Raw genomic sequence first — 10,009 nt, forward strand, 5'->3', positions numbered from 1 at the left:
GATGACGAGTGACGATACAGAGGTAGGTACAGCAGTGGCCTACCGTACTGCTATATATAGTATACTGGTGGACACTGTCAGCAAACTGCAAAACTAAAATGCACCACAGGTATAGAATGTAGATAGATAGTATACTTAATGGATGACGACATAGAGGTAGGTACAGCAGTGGCCTACCGTACTGCTATAAGTATATATAGTATACTGGTGGACACTGTCAGCAAACTGCAAAACTAAAATGCACCACAGGTATAGAATGTAGATGGATAGTATACTTAATGGATGACGAGTGACGACACAGAGGTAGGTACAGCAGTGGCCTACCGTACTGCTATATATAGTATACTGGTGGACACTGTGTCAGCAAACTGCAAAACTAAAATGCACCACAGGTATAGAATGTAGATGGATAGTATACTTAATGGATGACGAGTGACGACATAGAGGTAGGTACAGCAGTGGCCTACCATACTGCTATATATAGTATACTGGTGGACACTGTCAGCAAACTGCAAAACTAAAATGCACCACAGGTATAGAATGTAGATGGATAGTATACTTAATGGATGACGACACAGAGGTAGGTACAGCAGTGGCCTACCGTACTGCTATAAGTATATATAGTATACTGGTGGACACTGTCAGCAAACTGCAAAACTAAAATGCACCACAGGTATAGAATGTAGATGGATAGTATACTTAATGGATGACGAGTGACGACACAGAGGTAGGTACAGCAGTGGCCTACCGTACTGCTATATATAGTATACTGGTGGACACTGTCAGCAAACTGCAAAACTAAAATGCACCACAGGTATAGAATGTAGATGGATAGTATACTTATTGGATGACGACACAGAGGTAGGTACAGCAGTGGCCTACCGTACTGCTATAAGTATATATAGTATACTGGTGGACACTGTCAGCAAACTGCAAAACTAAAATGCACCACAGGTATAGAATGTAGATGGATAGTATACTTAATGGATGACGAGTGACGACACAGAGGTAGGTACAGCAGTGGCCTACCGTACTGCTATATATAGTATACTGGTGGACACTGTCAGCAAACTGCAAAACTAAAATGCACCACAGGTATAGAATGTAGATGGATAGTATACTTAATGGATGACGACACAGAGGTAGGTACAGCAGTGGCCTACCGTACTGCTATAAGTATATATAGTATACTGGTGGACACTGTCAGCAAACTGCAAAACTAAAATGCACCACAGGTATAGAATGTAGATGGATAGTATAATTAATGGATGACGAGTGACGACACAGAGGTAGGTACAGCAGTGGCCTACCGTACTGCTATATATAGTATACTGGTGGACACTGTGTCAGCAAACTGCAAAACTAAAATGCACCACAGGTATAGAATGTAGATGGATAGTATACTTAATGGATGACGACACAAAGGTAGGTACAGCAGTGCACTCTGCACTGTACTCCTCCTATATAATATTAATTATACTGGTGGTCCCCAGTCCCCACAATAAAGCAGCACACTGAGCACAGATATGGAGTGTTTTTCCGGCAGACAACGTATACTGGTGGTCACTGTCAGCAAAACTCTGCACTGTACTCCTGCTATAGCTGCTCCCCAGTCTCCACAATTAAGCAGTGTGAGCACTCAGCACAGATATATTATGCAGCACACTGAGCACAGATATGGTATGGAGCGTTTTTTTCAGGCAGAGAACGGATAAAAACTGGTGGTCACTTATCAGCAAAACTCTGCACTGTACTCCTCCTTACAGCTGCTCCCCAATCCTCCCCACAATTAAGCAATAAACCAATCAACTTCTACAATAAACGGAGAGGACGCCAGCCACGTCCTCTCCCTATCATCTCCAATGCACGAGTGAAAATGGCGGCGACGCGCGGCTGCTTATATAGAATCCGAATCTCGCGAGAATCCGACATCGGGATGATGACGTTCGGGCGCGCTCGGGTTAGCCGAGCAAGGCGGGAAGGTTCTAACCTGCCTCGGACCCGTGTAAAAAAGGTGAAGTTCGGGGGGGTTCGGTTTCCGAGAAACCGAACCAGCTCATCACTACTACTATGTGCAAAACTGAAATGCACCACAGGTATGGATGGATAGTATACTTGACGACACAGAGGTAGGTAGAGCAGTGGCCTACTGTACCGTACTGCTATATATTATATACTGGTGGTCAGCAAAATGTGCAAAACTGAAATGCACCACAGGTATGGATGGAAAGTATACTTGACAACACAGAGGTAGGTAGAGCAGTGGCCTACTGTACCGTACTGCTATATATTATATACTGGTGGTCAGCAAAATGTGCAAAACTGAAATGCACCACAGGTATGGATGGATAGTATACTTGATGACACAGAGGTAGGTAGAGCAGTGGACTACTGTACCATACTGCTATATATTATATACTGGTGGTCAGCAAACTGTGCAAAACTGAAATGCACCACAGGTATGGATGGATAGTATACTTGACGACACAGAGGTAGGTAGAGCAGTGGCCTACTGTACCGTACTGCTATATATTATATACTGGTGGTCAGCAAACTGTGCAAAACTGAAATGCACCACAGGTGTGGATGGATAGTATACTTGACGACACAGAGGTAGGTAGAGCAGTGGCCTACTGTACCGTACTGCTATATATTATATACTGGTGGTCAGCAAACTGTGCAAAACTGAAATGCACCACAGGTGTGGATGGATAGTATACTTGACGACACAGAGGTAGGTAGAGCAGTGGCCTTCTGTACCGTACTGTTATATATTATATATTGGTGGTCAGCAAACTGTGCAAAACTGAAATGCAATACAGGTATGGATGGATAGTATACTTGACGACACAGAGGTAGGTAGAGCAGTGGCCTACTGTACCGTACTGCTATATATTATATACTGGTGGTCAGCAAACTGTGCAAAACTGAAATGCACCACAGGTATGGATGGATAGTATACTTGACAACACAGAGGTAGATAGAGCAGTGGCCTACTGTACCGTACTGCTATATATTATATACTGGTGGTCAGCAAAATGTGCAAAACTGAAATGCACCACAGGTATGGATGGATAGTATACTTGACGACAAAGAGGTAGGTAGAGCAGTGGCCTTCTGTACCGTACTGCTATATATTATATACTGGTGGTCAGCAAACTGTGCAAAACTGAAATGCACCACAGGTATGGATGGATAGTATACTTGACGACACAGAGGCAGGTAGAGCAGTGGCCTTCTGTACCGTACTGCTATATATTATATACTGGTGGTCAGCAAACTGTGCAAAACTGAAATGCACCACAGGTATGGATGGATAGTATACTAGACGACACAGAGGTAGGTAGAGCAGTGGCCTTCTGTACCGTACTCCTATATATTATATACTGGTGGTCAGCAAACTGTGCAAAACTGAAATGCACCACAGGTATGGATGGATAGTATACTTGACGACACAGAGGTAGGTAGAGCAGTGGACTACTGTACCGAACTGCTATATATATAGTTATACTGGTGGTCAGCAAAATTCTGCACTGTCCTCCTACTATATACTACAATGCAGCACAGATATGGAGCGTTTTTCAGGCAGAGAACGTATAATACTGGTGGTCACTGGTCAGCAAAACTCTGCACTGTCCTCCTACTATATAATACTGCTGGTCCCCAGTCCCCACAATAAAGCAATTAGCACACTGAGCACAGATATTTGCAGCACACTGAGCACAGACATGGAGCGTTTTTCAGGCAGAGAACGTATAATACTGGTGGTCACTGGTCAGCAAAACTCTGCACTGTCCTCCTACTATATAATACTGCTGGTGCCCAGTCCCCACAATAAAGCAATTAGCACACTGAGCACAGATATTTGCAGCACACTGAGCACCGATATGGAGCATTTTTCAGACAGAGAACGTAGATATTTGCACTTGCAGCACACTGAGCACAGATATTTGCAGCACACTGAGCACAGATATTTGCAGCACACTGAGCACAGATATTTGCAGCCCACTGGACATAGAAACTGAGAGGACGCCAGCCACGTCCTCTCACGATCATCTCCAATGCACGTGTGAAAAATGGCGGCGACGCGCGGCTCCTTATATAGAATACGAATCTCGCGAGAATCCGACCTCGGGATGATGAGGTTCGGGCGCGCTCGGGTTAACCGAGCAAGGCGGGAGGATCCGAGTTGCTCGGACCCGTGCAAAAAAAGGTGAAGTTCGGGCGGGTTCGGATCCCGAGGATCCGAACCCGCTCATCACTAGTTTTCTAGTACAATTACCCTGTGATATACATCCAGTTCTTACTGTGTAGTGTTATATCTATTGACTATATAGCTATATATATAAGCTAGTCCAGTGCAGTATTATTGTTAGTAATAACCTCTGCATTGTACAAACTGTGACTATCTGTGTGTGCATTAGATAGCTGAGTGGTGTCCATTTCGTGTCTTTCACTTAACTTGCTATCCCTATATTCTATAACCTGAGGGGGCTTGGTGCATCAGGTTTTATATTGATATAGGATTTCCACAAAGATATACTTTAATACGTATTTTTCTCTGTGATTTAGTCACCATATCTCTCCTTTATCTCTGCTAGTGCTGACTACACTGCGCAGGGGTTTGGGTAAGAGGTATTGTGCTGCTGCCAATTGTACTGTGTTACCTGATACTGCAAGTTATATCATGTCTGCTTCTGAGGGTAACGGTTCTGGGACTGAACACACTGCCGGTGTTGCTGAAGCCACAGATCCCTATGAGGAGAATTTAGCAGCTGTGGGCTCTGGTTATGGGGGCTCATCTCATTGCCCCCCAGTGGGACTGTGGCAACGGAGGTACATAATGACCCACCGTGGGCCGCTTTTTCCACGCTTCTACATACGCTAGTTAATAAACTAACACCCCCTATGGGACCCCCTATGCTGGTACAACCGTATGTGGTCCCTGCAGCTAACCCGCCGTGGGCGGACGATTTATCTGCTCAATTGAAGAAGTTGAACCAGTCCCTGACTACAAAAAATAGGGATTTTTTGTTGCTTACCGTAAAATCTCTTTCTCTGAGTCCATCTGGGGGACGCTGCGTCTGTACTGATGGGTTAGAGTGTGTGGGAGGGAGCTTTGGCACAGAACCTATCAAAAGAAACTCCTCCCCCCTCTAATCCCTCCCATCTCCAGCCTGACCAGCCCAACACCTCAGTTAACGTTTAGCAAAGCCAGAAGAGGCACACAGAATACAACAAATAAACCAGACAAAAATATGGGAGGGATCACAGCATCCCCCAGATGGACTCAGAGAAAGAGATTTTACAGTAAGCAACAAAAAATCCCTATTTCTCTGTCATCCATCTGGGGGACGCTGCGTCTGTACTGATGGGATTTCCCAAAGCCAGCTAAGTAGAGGAGGGAGAACCAGACGGCAGAGCCGTCCGAAAAATCTGACGCCCAACAGAGGCAGTCTCCAAACCAAAGGTATGAAAACGGTAAAACCTGGTAAAGGTATGCACGGAAGACCAAGTTGCTGCTCTGCACAGCTGCTCAACAGACACACCACCGCGAACAGCCCAAGAGGCTCCAACAGCTCTAGTCGAATGAGCCCTCAACGAACCAGGAACAGGCAAATCTGAAGAAACATAGGCTTGTCGAATAGCCGACTAAACCCATCGTGCCACCGTGTTTTTAGAAGCCGGCCAGCCACGTTTGGGCGCGTCAATTAAAATCAACAAGGTATCCGTACGACGAATAGCCTCTGTGCGGGACAAATAAATGCGCAAGGCTCGAACAACATCCAACGATGCCAAATGACAATCTCGGCCAGAAGGTTCAGGGACAAACGCCGGTAGTACTATGTCCTGATTCATATGGAAGGCTGATACAACCTTTGGTAAAAAGGAAGGTTTTGTACGAAGAACCACTCGATCATCGTGAAACACCAACAAAGGCGGCCTGCACGAAAGAGCGGCTAACTCAGAAACACGCCTGGCCGAAGCAATGGCCAAAAGAAAGACCATCTTCAGAGTAAGAAAACGTAAGTCGACAAGTTCTAATGGCTCAAACGGAGGCTTCTGAAGAGCCCGAAGAACCAAATTTAAATCCCAGGTTGGAACCGGAGGAACAAAAGGAGGTTGAATTCTGAGTACACCCTAAAGGAACGTCTGAACCTCCGGAATAATAGTCAAACGTCTTTGAAAAAGAACCGACAATGACGAAACTTGACCCTTAAGAGAGGATAAACGAAGTCCCTTAGTCAATCCCTCCTGAAGGAAAGACAATAGACGCGGCAAACGAAAAAGGTGTGGTGACAGTTCATGCTTCTCACACCAAGCTATGTAGATACGCCATACCCTATGATAAATACGAGAAGTAACCAGTTTTCTAGCTTGAATCATGGTTTTTACTACTGGCCTAGAGAACCCCTTAGCTCTTAATATCTCGGATTCAAGAACAATGCCGTCAAAGCCAGACGACTTAAATTGTGGTGGTGACAAGGACCTTGTAGAAGTAGATCGGGTCTTAGAGGTAGCCGGAACGGGTCTTCGGCCACCATGCTGCGAACAAGAGAGTACGACGGCCGACGCGGCCAGTCTGGCGCCACAAGAATGACTGGAAGACCCTCTCTTCGAATGCGTTGAAGCAGTCTCGGTATCAGAGGAAATGGTGGAAATACATATCCCAGTTGAAACTGCCACGGAGCTGTCAATGCATCGATCAGCGCCGCCTGAGGATCCTGAGTCCTGGGCCCGTACCGGGGTAGTTTTCGGTTGAGACGAGACGCCATGAGGTCTATGTCGGGTGTTCCCCAGAGAGACACGAGAATTAGAAAGACTTCTTGATGAAGCTCCCATTCTCCCAGATGTATCCTATAATGGCTTAAGAAGTCCGCTTCCCAGTTGTCGCGCCTGGAATGTGAATGGCTGAGATAATCGGAATCCACCGTTCTGCCCACTGGAGTATATGTGCAACCTCCTTCATTGCTCTCCAGCTGCGAGTTCCTCCTTGTTTGTTTATGTAAGCCACCGCCGTGGCGTTGTTTGATTGAATTCGGACCGGGTGACCCTGAACACTGGTCTGTACCTGAATCAGAGCATAGCGAATTGCTCTCAACTCCAAAATATTGATTGCTAACCGTGATTCCTGACTTCTCCAGAGACCCTGGAAATGTTGGGTTTGAAACACTGCCCCCCAACCGGTGAGACTGGCGTCCGTGGTGATCATCATCCAAGACCAGACAGTGAACGGGGCCCCTTCTGTTAAATTTGGACTGTGAAGCCACCAATGAAGAGACTGTCGAGTCTGAGTCGACAGGCGACACAATTGTAAGTCCAGACGTGGGCCCGCCTGATTCCAAGAACCCAATATCTGAGATTGAAGGGCCCGAGCATGAAACCTGGCATACGGTACTGCTTCGAAGGTCGCCACCATCTTGCCCAGTACTTGCATACATCAGAGAATGGAGACCCGAGGTAATTGTAACAGGCAACGGACTCTCGACTGGAGGTCCTGGAGTTTGTCCTGAGGCAGAAAAACCCTCTGACTTCTTGTGTTGAAAAGGATACCTAGAAAAATCATCTCCCGAGAGGGAGTCAAGGATGACTTCCGGAAATTCACAATCCATCCGAAAGATTGCAGAGTGTCTGTGGTGGTTCGCAGATGCTGTTGAAGAAGCTCCGGAGATGGAGCTGTTATCAACAAATCGTCCAGGTAAGGAGTAATGTTGACTCCCTGACATCTGAGTATCGCCACTACATTGCCTAATATTTTTGTAAACACTCGATGGGCCGTGGAGAGACCGAAAAGGAAGAGCCTGAAACTGGAAGTGTCATGGACCGATTGCGAACCGCAACAGATGCTGATGACCGGACCAAATTGGAACATGGAGGTACGCGTCTTTTATGTCGATAGATGCCAAATACTCCTCCTGTTCCATTGCGGCGATAATTGAACAAATCGATTCCATCTTGAATTTTTGGACAGCGAGATACGGGTTCAGGCTTTTTAAATTCAAAATGGGTCGAAACGAACCGTCCGGTTTGCTCACGAGAAAAAGACTTGAGTAAAAACCCTGACCCTGTTGTAGTCTGGGAACTGAAAGAATTACTCCGTCTTGCAAAAGTTTGAAAGTAGCATGAATTAGCGCTTGTCATCTGGAGGGATCGTTTGGAAGGGGAGTGATGAAAAAACGGTCTGGAACAGGTTCCTCCAGATCCAAAATGTACCCTCGGGATATTACCCCTGTCACCCACCGGTCTGGTTGCGACAGGAGCCACGTTTCCCGGAAGTGTAGTAACCGTGCTCCCACTACCAAAGATCCCTCCGAAGATCTCCCCGCGTCATGCGGTAGGCTTGTCGGCTGGCTTAACCGCCGGCCTGCGGGATGACTGTGATCCCCTACCACGGTATGCACCTCGTCGTGGATACCTGGAAAAGGCTCAAAAGGACTGGAAACTGCCCCTGCCCTGAGTACGAAAGGAACGAAACTTAGTCGATTTTGGCTTCTGAGGAGCAACAGGAAGAAATGGACTCTTGCCTTCCGTGGTATCGGAGATAATCTTCTTAAGTTCCGGACCAAAGAGGTATTCACCCTCAAAGGGGACAGCTGTCATAGTCTGTTTGGATATACGTACAAAAAGAGAAAAGTATGACTCTTGTTTGGGCGCACTCTTGTAAAAAACTAGATGTTAATCAACAGGTGATATGTCTGAGAATTAATGAAGTCTTAATTGTCTACTCTCTAAAATGCAAGGGGACTAAACGCAACAGATTAAACAAAACACATCCGTAGATATGTCAACTGGAGAAATAGGTCTCCCAAAATAAAGGAATGTCCAGATCTTAATTATACCTGGATAAGTGCATATTGGAAGGTAGCCACATATTAAGCTGCTTCCATCTGCCCAAGATCTGTGCAAACTGTGTTTGAATTGATGTGGCCCTGAATTGGGTTACACTCGTGAGTGGGAGAACCCACACACTGGGTAACAATTCTAGCAATTCTAGCAATTAGCCACTGTAATTGATAAGAGGAGTAACGATTAGAAGTAAATGGGTAAGAGGATGAAGTATAAGTGGTGATACTGCAGTTGGTGTGGTTTCCATGGGGAAGAGAGTCTCCCTGCTTCACTGGGTATTCCCTAGAGGTCACCCATCTGGGTACTGACCCAGCCCACCTCCGTTTAGCTTCCAAGATCGGACGAGATTGGGCGTGAACGTAGGGGTATGGTCGTAGGAAGGTTTGATCTTAGCATTTCATTTCCGTGGAGGAATTCATCCTCCCATTTCGGTGCACTCTCATTGGTGCTACAGGGTCAAACCTTCCTACGACCATACCCCTACGTTCACGCCCAATCTCGTCCGATCTTGGAAGCTAAACTGTTGCGTTTAGTCCCCTTGCATTTTAGAGAGTAGACAATTAAGACTTCATTAATTCTCAGACATATCACCTGTTGATTAACATCTAGTTTTTTACAAGAGTGCGCCCAAACAAGAGTCATACTTTTCTCTTTTTGTACGTATATCCCCCCCGTTTTTTTGACTCTGGGTGCACCGCCACACGGACGCATAGTTATTGCTAATATCTAGTATTATTGTCCATTTCTGGCCTTCATATATTACCATGTAGTTTCGAATCTAGGTCGGTGCAGGATCAACAATCCTTCTTTTTTGTGTGTAGTCAAAGTCTGTTTGGAACCAGAATCAGCATTCCAAACACGAAGCCAGAGCGAACGCCGTGCCGTAACCGCCAGAGCAGAAACACGCGACTGCAGTGAGGCTGAGTCCAACAAGGCTTCCCCTACATAATTGATAGCCTCAGAAATCTGCTCCGCTAGCTGGATAGCCTCCGAAGGGTCATCAGATTGCATCCCCGACACCACCTGCGCCAACCATTCATCTACAGCTTTAAGTACCCAGGCACCAGCGAGAACTGGACGCAGTGAAACACCTGATAAGGTAAACATAGACTTAAGAATTGCTTCAATCTTCCTATCTGTGGAATCTTTCAATGTCACTGAC

The 10,009-nt window shown here is 46.1% G+C and overlaps 1 pseudogene; it reads right to left on the bottom strand.

The window, feature by feature from the left end:
- Positions 1-9,107: 9,107 nt before the first annotated feature.
- On the bottom strand, positions 9,108-9,226 carry LOC134930020 (5S ribosomal RNA; annotated as a pseudogene).
- Positions 9,227-10,009: the final 783 nt, after the last annotated feature.

This window comes from Pseudophryne corroboree, chromosome 5 (assembly GCF_028390025.1).
Source record: "Pseudophryne corroboree isolate aPseCor3 chromosome 5, aPseCor3.hap2, whole genome shotgun sequence".
Classification (NCBI taxonomy): Eukaryota; Metazoa; Chordata; class Amphibia; order Anura; family Myobatrachidae; genus Pseudophryne; species Pseudophryne corroboree.